General features: G+C 34.8%; 1 long non-coding RNA gene across 2 annotated transcripts in view; it reads left to right on the top strand.

Annotated features, from left to right (window-relative positions):
* LOC134810874 (uncharacterized) overlaps positions 1-19,386 on the top strand; it is a 143,557-nt gene that overhangs the window by 3,914 nt on the left and 120,257 nt on the right. For both annotated transcript variants that reach the window (XR_010159579.1, XR_010159580.1), the window contains exon 2: positions 16,072-16,138. This is a non-coding gene — a long non-coding RNA (uncharacterized LOC134810874). The remainder of the gene's footprint in view (positions 1-16,071; positions 16,139-19,386) is intronic.

The following is a 19,386-nucleotide window of genomic DNA, read 5'->3' as shown; positions in this document are numbered from 1 at the left end:
ACCACCTTACACCAGTCAGGATGGCTGTTATTAAAAAGTCAAAAAACAATAGATGTCAGTGAGGCTGTGGAGAAAAAGAAACACTTATACACTGTTAGTGGAAATGTAAGTTAGTTCAGCCACTGTAGAAAGCATTTTGGAGATTTCTCACAGAACTTAAAACAGAACTATCATTTGACTGAGCAATCCCATTACTGGGTATATATCCAAAAGAAAACAAATAACTCTACCAAAAAGGCACATTCACTAGTATGTTCGTTGTAACACTACTCACAATAGCAAAGACAATCTAGGTGCCCATCAACAGTGGATTGGATAAAGAAAATATGGTACATATACACCAATGAATACGATACGATACAGCCATTAAAAAAAACAAAATCATGTCTTCTGCAGCAACATGGATGCAGCTGGCAGCCATTATCCTAAGCAAATTAATGCAGGAACAGAAAACCAAATACTGCATATTAGAGACTCACGGACATAAAAATGAGAACAATAAACACTAAGGACTATGGGGGGGTGTATGGATGGAGAGAAGCAAGTGTTTAAAAAATAACTGTTGGGGACATATGCAAAAATACTCATCATCGCTTGTCATTAGAGAAATGCAAATCAAAACCACAATGAGATTTCATCTCACGCCAGTTATAATGGCGATCATTAAAAAGTCAGGGAACAACAGATGCTGGAGAGGATGTGGAGAAATAGGAATGCTTTTACATTGTTGGTGGGAGGGTAAATTAGTTCAACCATTGTGGAAGACAGTGTGGCGATTCCTCAAGGATCTAGAACTAGAAATACCATTTGACCCAGCAATTCCATTATTGGGTATATACCCAAAGGATTATAAACCATTCTACTATAAAGATACATGCACATGTGTGTTTATTGTGGCACTATTCACAATAGCAAAGACTTGGAACCAACCCAAATGTCCATCAGTAATAGAATGGATAAAGAAAATATGGCACATATAGACCATGGAATACTGTGCAGCCATGTAAAAGGATGAGTTCATGTCCTTTGCACGGACATGGATGAAGCTGGAAACCATCATTCTCAGCAAACTATCACAAGGACAGAAAACCAAACATGGCATTTTCTCACTCATAAGTGGGAGCTAAACAATGAGAACACATGGACACAGAGAGGGGAACATCACACACCGGGGCCTGTTGGGGAGTGGGGGTCTGGGGGAGGGATAGCATTAGGAGAAACACCTAATGTAAAAGACGAGTTGACGGGTGCAGCAAACCAACATGGCACATGTATACCTATGTAACAAACCTGCATGCTGTGCACATGTACCCCAGAACTTAAATTATCATTAAAAAATAAATAAGTAAATAAATAAAATAACTGTTGGCTACTATGCTCAGTACCTCAGTGATGACACCATTCATACCCCAAACCTGAGCATCACACCATATACCCAGGTAACAAAGTTGCACATGTACCCTCTGATTGTAAAATAAAAGTTGAAAAGAAAAAAATATAAAACCAAATGTAAGACCATTGTGAGTATGACGATCAGGCAAACATGTCCTCATCATCACCCACCAATGACAAGCCAGGTTGCCAACAAAACTCTTCCATTTATTGATAATGTCCTAAAGAAGAAACTTAAGGATGTCACCTAAATTCACAATTGGAATTAATATTAGATATAACCTAATTCCATACGATTTAATGACAGATGAGAAAACTGAGACTCAGGAAGACTAAATGACTTGCACATAGCACACAGCTTATAAAATCCTCATTAAGACCAAGAACTAGGTTCCTTGAGCAAATTACCAAAATATTTTTATTATATCTAATTTTAAAACACATACCTAGGACCTGGATCTATTTGGTATCATGAAGGGAATGGGAAAAATCTCATTTGATAATTGATATATTCCTAAAATAATTTAATAAATGATTAACATTGAATACAGAATATGCTGTGCACTTACATTTATTCTTAAATGATAACCATGTACATGCTATTCTAATCAAAGAAACTAGATAAACAAGTATAATACAGTTGGATAAAAAGATATATATATGGAATCTTTCTAATAAATGCATAAAAGTTATACCAAAAAAGTCATAAATAATTAACTTTAGAAGAGGGTTTTGTTATATACAAAAACAACGAAAGAGAAATTTTACTTCTCATTTTATTATTGTCTTTTCTGTTTTATTTTTGTAAACATGGTTTTCTAACTTTTATTTTATAAGAAAGTAGCCAAGCTCTGAGGCTGGGGAAATAACCACCTGAAAGAATTAGAGAAAACAGTACCCAGCAGCACTCACATGACACAGGGAATGGAACCTGTCTGACCAAATACTCATAATTCTTGTGGAACTGGGTAAAGTACACAGGAAGTGATAGAAAAGCTTCAGTAGAGGAAAGTAATTAACACTAGTCTAGGACTCTCCTAATCTTAAAAGCAAGGCCTGAAGGATCAAGCTATTTTTAAGTAACTTAACATTGACTGAGAATCAAGCAAAAGCATATTTATAAATTGTTCTTCTACGCAGAATGATAAAATTCATAATGTCTGTTATCCAATTAAGTCACCAGACATGCAAACAAGCAGGAAAATATATCCTCTAATGAGGAGAAAATTAACTATTTTTAAAAAATGACATAAATGTTAGGATTAGCAACCAAGTACATTAAAACAATTAACGTAACTGCACTCCAAATGTTCCAAACATTAAGCAGAGACATGAAAGATCTGAAAAAGAACTAAATTAAATTTCAAGAGATGAAAACTTGAGTGTCCTGGATGAAAACTATATTGGATAAGATTAATGGCAGAGTAGACATTGCAGAAATTATTATTGACCTTAATAACCTAGCAATATAAATAATTCAAAATTAAATATATAGAGAAAGAATTTTTAAAGCTGAATAAATATATGAGCTTTAGGTCATAACAAAGTGGCCTAATATACAAGTATTTGCAGTCTCGATAAGGGAGAGAGAGCATTATACAAAAAAAGTTGGAATGGTCAGGGATTTTTTAAATATGGTGATAGCTATAAACGTGCAGATCCAAGAAAATCAATGTATTCAAACACACGAAACATGGAGAAAATGACACCAGGGCAACTCATAAACTGCTCAAAACTAGTGATAAAGAGGAAAATCTTTTAAGGGGGCCAGAATAAAAGACAGCTTACACACCAAGAAAGAGGATGAGGATGATAGTAGGTTTCTCATGCAAACAAGGTAAACAAGAAAAAGTTACACAACTTATTTAGAGTAATGAAAAAAAAAATCCCAACGTACAGTTTTATACCCAGCAAAAGATCTTTCCAAAACAAACAAAATGTAAAAATGTTTAGAACAAAGCTATACTACAAGAAATATCAAAGTCTTCCAAGAAGAAGGAAAATTGTATCAGATGGAGAGGGTATGGATCTACAGAAAAAAATGAAAACAACAGAAATGCTAATTATTTGGATAAATATGTAAGATTTTCAAAAATACATTTTTAAAAATAACTGGCTGCTAAAACAAAAATAATATGAGTGTAGTGTGGGGCTTAAATATTTGAGAAAGTAGAAGGTATGATAACAATAGTAGAAGTGCCTGGAGGGAACAAATGAGTGGCTCCTGCACTATACATGATGTGTTCAATATAATTTGGAGGTATAGTGTGCAAAGTTAAAGGTAGACACGTTGAGCATTTCATATCCAAAAGTCCAGAACTTGAAATCCTCCAAAATTCATAATTTTTAAGTGCCAACATGATGCTCAAATAAAATGCTCATTAAAACACTCTGGATTTCAGATTTTCAGACTTGGAATGCACAACCAGTAAGTATACCTAATGCAAATATTCCAAAATTTGAAAAAATTTGAAATCCAAAACACTTCTATTTCCAAGTATTTCAGATAAGGTATGCTCCACCTATATATTTTAGAAAAACATACTAAAATAACAAAACAACAAATTGTGGCCAATAAGCCAACAATAACAATTAAAAAATCATAAAAGATACCCAAAAGAAAGAAGAAAATAAAGGAAAGGGTAGCAAAGAATAGATGAAACAACTGGAAAGCGAATGGCATGATAATATACTTAAGTCTAACCATAAATTCAAACTAAACATGCCAATTCAAAGGCAAATGTCAGATTGGATAGAAAACAAAGATTTGACTATATGCCACATCAAAGGAACACAATTCAAACATAAAGATACCAATAGGTTTAAAATTAAAGAAATAAAAGATGGAAAGGGAAACTGATGGAAAGGGAAACACTAATCAAAAGAAAGCTGAAGTGGCCACATTAACATGAAAGAAGACTTCAAAATGAAGAATATTGTCATAGATAAAGGTCATTTCATAATAATAATAAAGTACATTCATCAAGATTGCATAACAACTCTAAATGTGTATGTACTTAAGACAGAATTTCAAAGTATATGATGAAAAAAAGAAGAACTGCAAGGTGGAATAGAAATGTCCACTATAACAGTCAGAGATTTCAAAACCCTATTTTCAATATCTGATAATACATGTAGATGGAAAATCTGTAAGGCTTTTACAAAAGACTTGAACAATACTATCCATCAATTTGATCTGGTTGATATTTATAGAACACTCTAAGCAAAAATAGCAGAATATGCATTTATTTAAAGTACACACAAAATACTTACCAATATAAACAATATTTGGTAACTAAAAAGTTTTCATATATTTTAAATACAAAGTATTTTCTTTGCCCACAATAGAATTCAATTAGAAATCAATAACAGAAAGATCTCTGAAAAAATCCTCCATATTTGGAAACTAACACTGTTAAATAACACTTACATCAAAGAAAAAAATCAAAAGGGAAAGAGAAAGTAGAGTGAATCAAATGAAAATGAAAGTACATATATTAAAATAAGTAGAATACTGCTAAAGCAGTACTTATAGAAAATTTGTAATATTAAATGCATATGTTACAAAATAATAAAGGTTTAAATCAATTACTTCAATTTCTACATGAAGAAATTTGAAAAAAAAAAAAAAGCAAAGTAAGCAAAAGAAAGAAAATAGTAAAAATGAAAACAAAAATCAGCTGGGCATTGTAGTACATGCCTTTAGTCCAAGCTACTCAGGAGGCTGAGGCAGGAGGATTATTCAAGCTCTGGAGTTTGAGGCCAGCCTAGACAACATAGTGAGACCTCTTCACAAAAACAAAGACAAAGAAATCAATGCAATAAAAAATAGAAAAATACTAGAGAAAACCAATGAAACCAAAACCTCTTTTATTGAGAAGATTTATAAAAGTGATGTATTTTATCCAGACTAATCAGGAAAAAAAAGAGAGAATAAAAAAACTACTAATAATAACAATGAAAGAAGCATCATCCGTACAGATTCTATAGTTAATAGTAAGATAATAAGGACGTATCATGGACAACTTTATGCCAAGTAATTTGATAACTTAGATAAAATGAAAAAATTCCTTGTAAGATAAAAACTACCAAACCTCACTCAGAAAGAAATACATAGCCTGAATAAGCCTATTTCTATTGAAGAAATTTAATTTTCACTTAAAAACTATCCCACAAAGATAACTCTAGGTCTAAATGTGTTCACTGGTGAATTCTACCACAGCCTTAAGGAAGAAATAATACTGGTTTTAAACAAATTCTTCCAGAAAAGTGAAGAGGAGAGAATAATTCCCTTTTCATTCTATGATGCCAGCATTACCCAAACAAGACAAAAATGCTTAAGAAAAGAAGACTACAGGCCAATATGTCTCATGAATATAGAGGTAAATATTCTAAGCAAAATTTTAGCACAAGGGCTCCAAAATATATAAAAAAAAGTTCAACTATAATAAATTCCAGCAAAGGATTATATTACATGTATATTATATATATATATTACATATCTATTATATGTACATATACATATAAAGATCAAATATAATTAATCCCACCAAAGTAAGGGTTTATTGCCAGGTATTTTGTATTTTGATGTGATATTAAAAGATATGTTTAATTTTTTATTGATTGGGCTTTCAGCATATTTAAATAGTTTCTCACTATGTTTTACAGTTTTTAGGGTACAAGTTTTCCACATCTTTTGTTAGGAATACAATTAATATTTGTATACTAATTTATATCCTGCAACCTTGCTAACCTCACTTGCTAGTTTTAGTACTTAGTAGATAATATAGGATTTTCTATATAAAACAATCATGCCATCTGTGAATAAAGATAGTTTTACTTTTTCCTTTCCAAACTGGATGCATTTTATTTCTTTGTCTTGCCTTACTGTACTGGTAGAACCTCCCCTATAAAGATGAATACTCTTATTCCTGACAGCCTTCTGCCATTAAGTACACTGTTAGTTTTAGGGTTTTGTAGATGCCATTTATTAGGTTAAGAAATTTCCCTTCTATCCTTACTAGGTTGAGAACTTTAATAAGAAATGGATGCTTAATTTTCTCAAATGCTTTTTCTGCATTAACTGATTTGACCACATCAATAGACACAAAAAACTACCATTGAATATCACATCAAAAAATATTAAATACTTAGTGATAAGCCTGACAAAAGATATCTAAGTTCTGTGTAATAAAAACTACCAAACATTGGTGAGAAATGTAAGAAGACCTAAATAAACAAAGATATACTGTGGCCATGTGACAGAAAACTCAATATTTCACAGGTTAAAAATCCTTCAAAGAGAGATATAAATGAAGCAAGGCAGCAAATGAGCTGAGAGGCTCTCCAGAAAAGGAAGGTTCCAGGCAGAAGGAACTACAAGAGCAAATACCATGAAACAGGAGCATGATAGCTGTTTAAGGAACAAAAATGTGACCATATGGTTGGAGTGCAGAAAGCAGGCAAAGAGAGAATGGGGATGAGATTAGAGAATTAACCAAGTGCCAGATCATGTAAGGCTAAAAACATGAAGTTTGGAACCCATTGAAAAGTTATAAACAAAGAGTATTGTAATCTGATTTAGGTATTACAGGGAGGCAAGACAGAAGCACAGACATCACTGAGAAAGTTATTACAATAACCCAGTAGTAGGGTGGTGGTTGAAACCAGACTGGTAAAGGTGGAAGTCATGAGAAATGGTTGGATTAGGAATGAAACCACAAAATTCTACCAAACTTGCAAAGAAGACCTAACACCAATATCTTCAAAATCGAAGAGGAGAGAATTCTGTCTAACTCATTCTACAAGATCAGTATACCCTGATACCCAAACCAGACAAGAATACAATTTTAAAAACCCCACAGGCCAATATCTCTAATGAACATAGACACAAAAATCCTTAACAAAATACTAACAAATTGAATCCAGCAGCAGCAGCACATCAAAAAGATAAAATATATCATGATCAAATGGGATTTATACCAGGGATGCAAGCATGGATCAATATACACAAATCAACACATGTGATACATCACATCAACAGAATAAAGGACAAAAATCACGTTTATCTCCATAGATGCCGAAAAACCATTTGATAAATTTCGACATCCTTTAACAATAAAAACTCTCAACGAACTGGACATAAAAGAAACATGCCTAAACATAAAGACCATATATGACAAACCCACAGCTATCATCATACCGAATGGGGAAAAGCTGAAAGCCTTTCCTCTAATAACTGGAAAAAGACAATGATGCTCACTTTTACCACTTGATTCAACACAGTACTGAATCTTCTAGCTACAGCAACTAATCAAGAGAAAGAAATAAAATGCATCCAAATTAGAAAAAAGTAATTCAAATTATCTGCTTTTGCAGATGACATTATTTTATATAGAGAAAAACCTAAAGATTTCACCAGAAAACTTTTATATCTGATAAATAAATTCAGTAAAGTTGCAGGGTATAAAATCAGTGTACAAAAATCAGTAGTGTTTCTATACACCAATAATGAAATAGCTGAGAAAGAAATTAAAAAGGCAATCCTATTTATAATAGCTACAAAAAAATAAAATAAAATACCTAGGGATCAATTTAACCAAGGAGGTAAAATATCTCTACAAGGAAAACTATAAAACACTGATGAAAGAAACTTAAGAGAACATAAACAAATGGAAAGATACCCCATGCTCTTGGACCAGAAGAATTAATATTGTTAAAATGATCATAGTGTCCAAAGCAAGCTACAGATTCAATGTGATCTCTATCAAAACACCAATGTCATTTTTCACAGAATTAGAAAAAAAAAAGAACTAAAATTCATGTGGAACTGGAAAAGAGCCCAAATAGCCAAAGAAAAACAAATCCAAATCCTGAGCAAAAAAAAACAAAAAACAAAAAAAAGCTGGAACATCACTCTACCTGACTTCAAAATATATTACAAGGCTATAGTAAACAAAGCAGCATAGTATTGCTATAAAAATAGACACATAGACCAATGGAACAGAATAGAGAACCCAGAAATAAAACCAGATATTTACAGCCCACTGATTTTCAACATAGGCACCAAGAACATACTTTAAGAAAAGGATACTCTCTTCAATAAATGGTGCTGGGAATATTGGATATTCATACGCAGAGGCATGAAAATATACTTCTATCTCTCACCATGTACAAAAATGAACTCAGGATGATTAAAAACTTAAACATAAGCCCTGAAACTATACAACCATTGGAAGAAAATATAGGAGAAACATTTCAGGGCATTGATATAAGCGAAGATTTTATGGTTTAGTTCTCAAAAGTATAGGCAACAAAAAAATCAACAAATATTAAATGAAAAAGCTTCAGCACAGCAAAGGAAATAATCAGCAGAGTGAAAGAACAACCTGTTGAATAGGAGAAAATATTTGCAAACTATCCAACAAGCGACTAATACCTAGAATATATAAGAAACTCAAACAACTCAACAGTAAAAATAATAATAATAATAATCCTATTAAAGAGTGGGCAAAGTATGTGAATTGACATGCCTCAAAAGAAGACCTATAAATGGCCAATAAGTATATGGAAAAAGGTTCAACATCACTAATCATCAGGAAAATGCAAATCAAAACCACAATGAGGTATCTTCTTGCCCAGTTAGAATGGCTATTATTAAAAAGAAAAGAGAAAAAAAGTAACAGATGCTGGTGAGGATGTGGAGAAAGGGAAACTTTTATACAGAGTTTGGGAGAATATAAATTAGTACAGCCATTATGGAAGACAGTATGGAGATTTCTCCAAAAAGTAAAAATAGAACTATCATAAAATCCTGTAATCCACATACTGGGTATTTAGCCAAAGGAAAGGAATTCAGTATATCAAAGGAATACTGGCACCCCATGTTTACTGCAGCAATATTCACAATAGCCAAGGTACAGAATCAACTTCAATGTCCATTAGTGGACAAATGGAGAAAGAAAATGGGGTATATATGCACAATGGAATGTTATTCATTTGCAGCAACCTGGATTGAGCTGGAGATCATTATGTTAAGTTAAATAAGACAGGCACAGAAAGACAAATATCACATGTTCTCACTCATATGTGGGGGCTAAAAAAGTTGATCTGATGGAATTAGAGAATAGAAGAATAGGTCATAGAGCCTGGGAAAGGTATGTGTGTATGTGGAGCTGGGATGAAGATTAATGGGTACAAACATATAGTTAGATAGAAGGAATACATTCTAATGCTTGATAGCAGAATAGGGTGACTATAGTCAACAACAATGTATTGTATATTTCACAGTAGCTAGAAGAGAGGATTTGAAATGTTTCCAACACATAGAAATGGTAAATACTCAACGTGATGAGTACCCTGAATACTCTGAGTTGATCATTACACATTCTATGCATGTAACAAAATATCACATGTACCCCATAACTATGTACAAATTGTGAATCAAAAATAACCTTGGCATAGTTCAAGTTAATATGCCTATCGGGATGTCCAATTGGAAATGTGGGTCTGAGAGAAGCAGTTCTGGCAGAAGCCATCTACATAACATTAGAGACTTGAACCTGGATGAGTTTATACAGGGGAGTGAGAGTCAGCCCTGAGCTGTCAATGTTTAGAGATGGGAAAGACCAAGAAAACAACAAAGAAGAAGAATGGGAAGAGCAGCTAGGTGGATATAAGGAGACCAGGGAAAATGGCATCCTTAAAGCCAGTATACACAATGTTTCAAGAAGGAAGTAATTAACAAATGTGTCAATCCTGTCTGAAGACTGACCACTGGACTTAGGATCAGAGTTCACTTGTGACCTGAACACCAAAAGTTCTAGGTGTGGTATTAACAGAATTGGATTGGGCTCCTGAGAGAAGGGGAGTGGAGGATTTACAGACAGAGGGGACAACTATTTTGAGGACATTTTCTGCAAACAGTGGCAGAGAAAGAGGTCAACAGCTGGAGAGGAGATTGAGATAAAGGGGAATTGAGAAATGTGTGAGATGAAAGGAGAATTGTAAATAAATCAAAATTTGCCTATGGATGATGAAACTGTAGGAGGGTGGTTTTCTTTCCTTTTATTTTTAGTGGATAAGTAATCAGTCTATATTTTTCAAATTCCTATAATGAGTATACGTTGCTTTTTTAACTGGAAAATAAATGACGTATTAGAAAAAGAAAAATATACGAGCAATTTCTCCTCAGTGTTCCCACTGCAGAAGGATTAAATATGTTAGTAAGATAAAGGATTATTGAAAAGCAAGTTTTTAATTATATTTATTTATTTTATAAGCCAGGCCACAGTATCAAGAGACAAGCTATACAGGCTCCACAAGGTGAGTGGAAATTCAAGTGCCTTGGCTCAGCCTCACCATGCCTTAGGCTATCACCGAAGGTGTGTCTGCCACCCAGAAAGCACTTTCAAAGTCTTGGAAGCTTTTCATTTTATTATCCATCTGTTATGATGATTCAAGTTGCTTACAATTATTGTGGAATGGAAAGTGCCTTTGATACCAATAATTTTGCTTCTGATTCTAGGCATTAAAAAATCATGGGCTTAGGTCCTTTAACTACTTCTCTGATTAATTCTGCTTAGTTTTTACAAAGGCTCCAAACTCAAGTCAATCAAGGGTGCAGGCAAGTGTAACCACTGCATGCACTATCTAGATGATGAACTCTGGAGAGGCCACACTACAGACTCTTTAAAAATAAGTAGCAACCACTGGATCCAGGCAGTTGTCCTGTAGAAATGCAGGTACTGTGTTCCTATCTTTTCTAGTCAAACAAACAAACAAACAAACAGGTAACATTATTTTCCATTGGTAAAACCATTTTTAAGAGTGGGATCAGCATTTATTTTAAAATAGAGACAGGGCCAAATGAAACATGATGCCAGTCATACCGCAGGTCCTCTGATATACACATGCAAGCCCTTCTTTTTCAGAACTCCCTCACTGTGTGAAGGAGTTTCCCACCACTGTGGGAAACAATGACAGTCGTTAGGGCACTGTGGGCACTGCAGCTGGGTGCAGGGCAGCATGACCTCCTCTTTCCCGGCAGAGGGGGATGCTGTGTAAAGCCATTTTGGAAATGCCAATACAGGACTGCTGTTTAATGTCCTTCAACCTGTTTTGCACCTGCCCCAACACAACCAAGGCCTGTTTTGTTCTCATGCCACTCCCCCACATTGTCCACAGCACTCAGCTCTGTTTGGAAGGTCACTGCAGTTTCCTTAGGCCCGCCAAGGCCTTTCTTTTGCTTCAGCTTATCTCGCCCTGTGGTTCCCTGATGATCAGCTGGCCTCTGGCCCACCAGTTCACCTCCCATTTTACAGCTGGCCTTCTCAAAATATGAACTGTTATACCTGGGTTGGCCTCAGGACTGCCACAGAAACCTCACTGCATGCCAAAATAATCCTAGAATAAACTCGTTGTTCCTAAAACCGACTGGTGTATTGGTGGCCTCCTCAGTCTCTATTCCCCCTCTTCAACAGTTGTTAATTTCCGCTTGGAAGACATGCATTTCCAAAAAAGCAGTATTTACCCATAGGGCTCAGCATGTGGACTAAGCTAACCCAATCAGCAAATCCTGCTCCTCTGGCTTCAGATATTAGTTCAGTGGTAGACATGTAACAAACACATCCAATAAACATGATTTTAAAGAGAAATCTGAGGCAAACATGTCTCTGGCTAGATATAAATATATATAAGTAGATGTCCCTAGGATAATCAGACATTAATCTAGGAACCATAAATGCAGCCAACCCGAGAATGAATAGTCAACAACATAAGAGAAAAAGCAGAAAAACAAAAGGAAGTGGGTTTCTTGATGAAATTATTAAATGTCTTGATCAAGCTATACCTAACACTTGCACTAATTTTAGATTTTTCATGTTAACAATAACTCTCTTTTATAGAATAACCAGTTTGAATAGGACTTTCTGTTACTTGAACAGAAATAATTCTAAAGAGGCCTTCTGTCATTACCAGATTCTTGTCCAAGTAGTGGGCAATTATAACAACATTGACTATAAATACTGCACAAAATTAAGTGATTATAGGCTATCTGATCAAGATTGAGCTGAAATTTATTATTTAGAGCAAATTAGCCAAAATACTGCAGTTTTTCCCAATCTACAAAATTCAGTAGATTTGGGAGTTGATTTCTGGGAATTCAATGGAAAGAAACTGACTCAAAAGTTGCGCTAAGTTAATGAATGTAATAAATTGTCAAATACAGCCACAAGTTCCTCCCATCCCAGTATGCTCACCCTTTTGCAATGTGACTCTGCTGCTCTCCCCAGGAGCTGATGACCACTTACCTCCCACCCTTGAATTCAGACCAATATTGTGACTTGTTTTGACCAATAGAACGCAAAAGAAGTGATGTCATGCAACTTCTGAGATTAGGCCTTAACGAGACTTTACAGCTTCTGCTTTTTCCTTAAGATCACCACACAAGGAAAATGTTTAGCCCACCGGAGAAGAGGCGTTGTGAAGGAGAACTGGGGGCCCTAGCTGAGGATCAGCACCTACTGCCATAGGTGTGGATGAAGCCATTTCAGCTTTGCCTGCTTACACAATCATTCAGCTAAATGCAGCCACAAGAGTGAGCCAAGGAAAGCCAGAAAAGAATGTGCTCAGGCAACCCAGAGAATCATACATCATCTGTTTAGTCCACTAAATTGTGAGAGTGATTTAATCACCAGCAAAATCTGACTGATCCAATGAAGTTTAAAAAAATACATAAATAAAGACTCAAAGAATTCTCCAAAATATATCATAACTCCTAAAATATTCTATAGGCTGACAACTCTTTCCCATTTGAGGGGGAAAATTTAAAAATTTGGGCTCAGAGCAGGAAAGACCATGTCAAAAAAAGAAAAAAACAATAGAGAGCAGACTTGGCATGAAATGAATACAGAATCTTGCATTATTTATTCAAGAACCTGTGCATACATTTTCAAAAATAAGACAGAATATGTGAAAATCTGACTGAAGTGACAGTCACATCTCTTTCTGGGTTTTTTTTTTTTTGCTTTATGCTTTATTGTATATATTTAAGATGTACAACATGATTTTTTGATATGCACACACATTGTGAAATGGTTATTATAGTCAAGCCAATTAACATATTCCTCATCTCACGTAGTTACCCCTTTTTTGTGGCAAGAACACCTAAAATCTATTCCATCAGCAAAATTCCCAAATATTATACTATACAATATCATTAACTACAGTCCTTATCTTGTACATTAGATCCCTAGACTTGTTCATCCAAATATCTCCAGTTTGTATCCTTTGAGCTACATCTCCCCATTTCTTTCCCTCAGCCTCTCCATAACAGCCATTTTACTGTTTTATTTTTATGCATTAGGCTTCATTTTAATTCCACATATAAGTGAGATTGTGCAGTATTTTATTTTTCATTTTTTTATTCTTGTATCTGGTTTATTTCCCTTATCATAATGTCCTCTATGTTCATCTACAGTGTGGCAAATGGCAGTATCTCCTCCTCTTTGTTTTTTAAGGCTTAATAATATTCCATTATATAAATACACACACACACACACACACACACACACATAAGCACTCATCACATACATATCTCACATTTTCTTTATCCATTCATCCGTTGATGGACACTTTGTTTCCTTATGTTGGATACTGTGTATAGTATTGCAGTGAACATGAGAGTGCACACATTTTTATAAGATGGTGATGATATTTCCTTTGGGGATATATCCAGAAGAGGGATTCTTGGGTCATATGGTAGCTGTATTTTTAATTTCTTTAAGAATTTCCATACTGTTTACCACTATGTCTGCACTGGTCTATATTTCTACAAACCATGTACAAGGATTCCCTTTTCTCTTGGCAACACTTGTTATATCTTGTCTTTTTGATAGCAGTCATTCTGATAGGTATGAGGTCATTGTGGTTTTGATTTGCATTTCCTTCATAACTAATGATGTTGAGCACCTTTTCTTATGCCTCTTGGCCTTTTTTATGTCTTCTTTAAAGAAATGTCTATCAGATCTTTTGCCTATTTTTAAATTGGGTCATTTATTTTTCTTCTATTAAGTAGTGTGAATTATTTGTATATTCTTGGTATTAACCTCTTATAGGATATATGATTTGCAAATACTATCTCTCAATCTGTAGGCTGGCTTTTAATTTTTTTAATTGTTCCTTTTACTAGTTTGATATAGTCCCATTTATTTATTTTTGCTTTTATAGCCCAAGCTTTTGGTGTGATAGCCAAAAAAATCCTTGGCAAGGCTAATGTCAAGGATCTTTTCCCCTATATTTTCTTCTAGGAATTTTATGGTTTCAGGTCTCACATTTACAGTTCTACCAATTTTGAGTTGATTTCTGTGTATAGTGTAAAATTAAGGGTACAGTTTCATTCTTTTGCATGTGGAAATCCAGCATTCTCAACATCATTTATTGTAGAGATTATCCTTTCCCCATTGTGTCTTCTTGGTGCCCTTATCAGAAATTAGTTGACCATATATATTTGGGTTTATTTCTGGGCTCTCTATTCTGTTCCTTTGGTCTATGTGTCTGTTTTTAAGCCAGTATCATATTGTTTGAATTACTGTATCTTTGTAATTAATTTGAAATCAGAAAGTGAAATCTATGAAGTGTGATCATACTTTCCAATTACAAATTATATTACAAAGCTACAGTAATAATTTTTTTTCCTCAAAATTGCTTTGACAATTCAGTCTTTTATGGTCCCATACAAATTTTAGAACTGTTTTTTCTGTTTCTGTGAAGAATGCCGTTAGAATTTTAATAGGGATTGTATTCAATGTGTACATTGTTTCAAGTAGTATGGACATTTTAACAACAGGGATCATTTTTTATGTTGGCAAACAAAACACATTTACTTTAAATATGTGTAGCATATAAGAAGATTAATCAAGAGATGTAGAAGAGGGTCATTAAGAAGAAAAATGTACTTACTATGTGAATCATTCAGTAGAGTAAAAAGATCAAATTCTTCTCTTCAGAATATTCTGATAGTTTTGTGGTGGTACAAAAGAAAAATAAATATTGACAATTAAAAAGCTTTTTTCCCTAAACAAATATTGGTGCTTAAATTTGTAAATTATTTGATTTAAAAGATGAAAGGCCAAGTGGTCAATTCCTCCCCACCTCAACAAGATTCCTTAGCATTTATTGAATAGTGTTAAGTATGAACATAGACTTTGGTAGAACATATTTTCTGGTCAAATATAAATGCAGTTCTAAGATATGAGTAAATACCTAGGGCTTGGCAAACCTGAAAACAACAAGAGGCTTGTCTTGGTGTTTTGGAGCTCAGGATTTTCAGGAGAAGAATCAATGCAAAAGGATGATCCATATAATAAATGAGTTTCCTCTCCCCATCTGCCTACCTTCAATCTAAATGATCTACTTAACAATTCCTTCATTCATTTAATGCTATGTGACAGGTACTGTTAACATGCTGCAGATACGGCAATGAATAAAACCAACAAAATCCCTGCACCCATGCAGTTTATGCTATGGTATGAAGAGACTGATGAAGAAGGAGGCAGGAGGGTACCCTGTGAGGTTTCATAAGCCACAGTAGGGAATGCATACAATTTGATTCTGTGTGCAATGACAAGTCACTGGCTGATTTTAAGCAGGGAAGCGACATAATCTTGTTTATATTTTTAGAAAACCACTCTGACCATGGTGTGGAGAATGGAATGTTGGCAGGCAAGAATGGAAACAGAGAGGCCAGGTAAGAGACAATGGCAAGGCTATGTGGTATGGGGGATGAGATAATAGACTCAGAGCCTCTTCGAATCTTGGCTTTTTCATATGTCAGCTATGTGGCCTGCAGCAAGTGGGTTAAGCTCCCTAAACCCCTCTTTCCTCATTTGTAAGACAGCAGTAATAATAATGCTCACTTTACAGAGTTGCTAGGAGGTTCTTAGGATGCTGGCACATCACAATTGCTCTACACATGTTTTGGTTTGCAGCATAACAGGTTTGGGTTAGAGATGTACTAGTGAATATGAGGAAAAGCAGTAGAATCTGGGTAGGTTTGAAGGTAATGTTGTTGGACATGCCAACATTTTGATATCAAATGTATGCAAATTAGTGAGTCAAATGTTTTTGCCTAATCATTTACAGCTTATTATAATTCTTTTGGATTAAGATGAGTCATAAAAGAGCAGCATTAATCTGTCATACAGTCAGGGAATTTTAAATTTAGAAAAAAATTCAGAGTAAACTCAGCTTCGTGGTTTTCAAAAACAGCTCCACAGGGCTAGCCCCAAGGGCTCTCAAATGTCCACAGCAGTGGCATGTACAACTGGAGGCGCATCCCCATGACAAGTCATTTTGAGAATGGTGATATGTCTTCCTCCCAGCAGGTATTTTTGGTTAAGTATTGCATTCTGTAAAATAGTACCAAAAAAAAAAAAAAAAAAAAAGGATGGAAACAAGAAAGCAAGAAAAGAAACAAAGCAATTCTAATGTTCATTTATAGATTTTCTAATAACACTTAAAATAAGTAACTAAACTTCCCCCCAGAAAGTTATTTAATTATTCCAAATTTTATTTTCTATATTTTGAATATTATAGGAAGCAATTAAAAATAAAACGTCAAACATTCCTGTTCTTAAAATCCATTTTCCCATTTCTTGCCATCAAGAAATGTGCTTAATTATCCATTTTCCTTAGACTCCAGTCTGTAGCAATGTTTCTAAACTCTCTCTTCTTCAACTTTCTCCAGAACTTATCTACCCTTAATACCCATTTCTTATGAAAAAGAGTACAGTTCTTTGTCATTCCTAGCTCACACCTTCAGGCTCTAAACTTTATCTTTCCACATCTAAAATTGCACATGAATATTTTTATAAATAGACACATTCCTCTTAAGATAAATTTTAGTTGCCACCTTAAAAAAATTAATATTTTGTATCTATTATCCATAGAGGCATGGGGGTAGAGAAGGAAAAAGTGAACCAGATTCTAAGGCTAACTTTCAAAACAGGGATGACACATAATTAACCTATGACATCCATCATGGCGTGACCATCTCTGGTACTGTCCAGGTTAGCACTGAACCCGGGGTTCAATCTGATGGGTCATGCAGAATTTGTCAATGTCAGCCAACAGATAGGCTCATTGATCTGGGTGACAGAACTAGTTTGAAGCAAGGCCCTAACATGTAGCATGGTGGGTATGGAGAAAGATTTGATCCCTCGCAAGGAGGGTGTTGACAAGGACCAAGACAAATAGAATTGGATTGCATGCTTAGGAGCCTCTAGGAATTGGAGAACCAATATGAACACCAGCTCAGGACTGTCCTCTGTGCTCTGCACCAACAATGATTAGATGAAGAGGTGTTAGGATTCTGTGCAGTAGGGAGGGCCTTGCACTCTGCACAAGGATCACCAAGTTCATGGCAGCAGAAGTTCTAGTTGCCCAGTAAAAAGATCCTGAGATACATACAGCCTTCTTTGGCAAGAACTGCCAGTAAAATGAGTAGAGTTAGCCCTGAGAGTTGAGGACATCAGTTTCTGTGGCTGAAAAATTCTGGAAACATGAAACCTGACAAGTTGGAAGACTTTGTTTATACACAGAAAGAAGGGAGAGACACTTACTTTATTTAGTGGCTGCTTTGGAATTAACTAAAAAATACAAAATGGTGATATGGAATGCCCAGGTTCCTTGTGTCCATGAGCAATCTACTATTCCTTAAAGTGAATTTACTATGATTTTCAAATATTCTAGACTCTGAATTCTGATAAATTATTATTAATTGAGGAATAGGTGTGTGTAGACTTTATATCTCTGTTGTTTTGTTGCATTTAATATGTGATGTATCTGTGCAGCTAGAGCAGGAAATTTTCAATGATGAGAGAAGCAATAGCTTCACAAATTCTGTTATGACAGGTCATCCTTATGAATGAGTGTCTTTGTTGGTATATGTGTATGAATGAATCCATACGTGCAAAATAAACAAATGTGCATTGTACATATTTGTTTCAGAATGTGATAAGCAAAGGCAAAAAGGTATACATGTTGGTCCCAGCCTACACCCCTATAACCCAGGGCACCCATGTTCTGCTTTGATGTGGCAAATTGTAGCCTTGGGGCACACTCCAAGGGCAAAGACAAAGCGATAAAGGTGAGCAGGGTGAGAGTAGGCTGGTGTAGAGAAAGGTACAGACCAGGAGACTGCCTTCGCCACGACACACTATCAACAGATGATCCAATTTTCAGGCAGTTATACCTCCCTCCAAATGGAGACTTTTGATAAATACAGTGTTCATATTAAATATCACCAACATTGAATGGCTCGAGAGAAAGAAAGGAAAAGAAACAAAAGCAATGCATACTACTTATAATTATACTTAGAGTGGGTAGACTACAGATGTCTCATTCTTCAGTAAATTGTTGAATTACTCCCAACCTTATTTTTCTCTATTTTTCATTTTTTGTTCTCTTCCTCCAAAGATTACTGAAAGCTATAAACTTTCCTAGTGTTTGACCAGTAATAATGAAACTAAGATAATCTATATTTTTTCTTTTTCCATTTGATCTCAAGAATTTATAACCCTGTCTATATAGGTTAAGCTATCTAGTTATCCTTATGACATTGGATTGTCATGTTTAGCATAGCCATTAATGTTTAATAATCTGTGAATTTGCATTCACTGTTTGACGTCAGCCACGGTAACCTGTTTCTGGTCATGCTGATCCTTCTAGAACTGCTCTGAGTCATGTTCACAACTCCTCCAAGTCTCAGCCTCCATGGATTGTGCTGCCTACACTGTGTCATTTATGAAATGCCAGAAGAATTATCTAATCACTTCATGTAAACAGTTATTATCAATGAAAATATTTTCCCACGGAATTGCATATAGCCTAAAATTCCTCCCATTAATATAATTTTATAAGGACAAATTTGATACATAATTATTTCAACTGGATATAACGTTGTCTAAAAGAGAAAAGTAGTGTTAACACATTATC

This window comes from Pan troglodytes, chromosome 7 (assembly GCF_028858775.2).
Source record: "Pan troglodytes isolate AG18354 chromosome 7, NHGRI_mPanTro3-v2.0_pri, whole genome shotgun sequence".
Lineage (NCBI taxonomy): Eukaryota > Metazoa > Chordata > Mammalia > Primates > Hominidae > Pan > Pan troglodytes.
The sequence above is the reverse complement of the archived record's forward strand: the minus strand, read 5'-3'. Positions and strand labels throughout refer to the sequence as shown.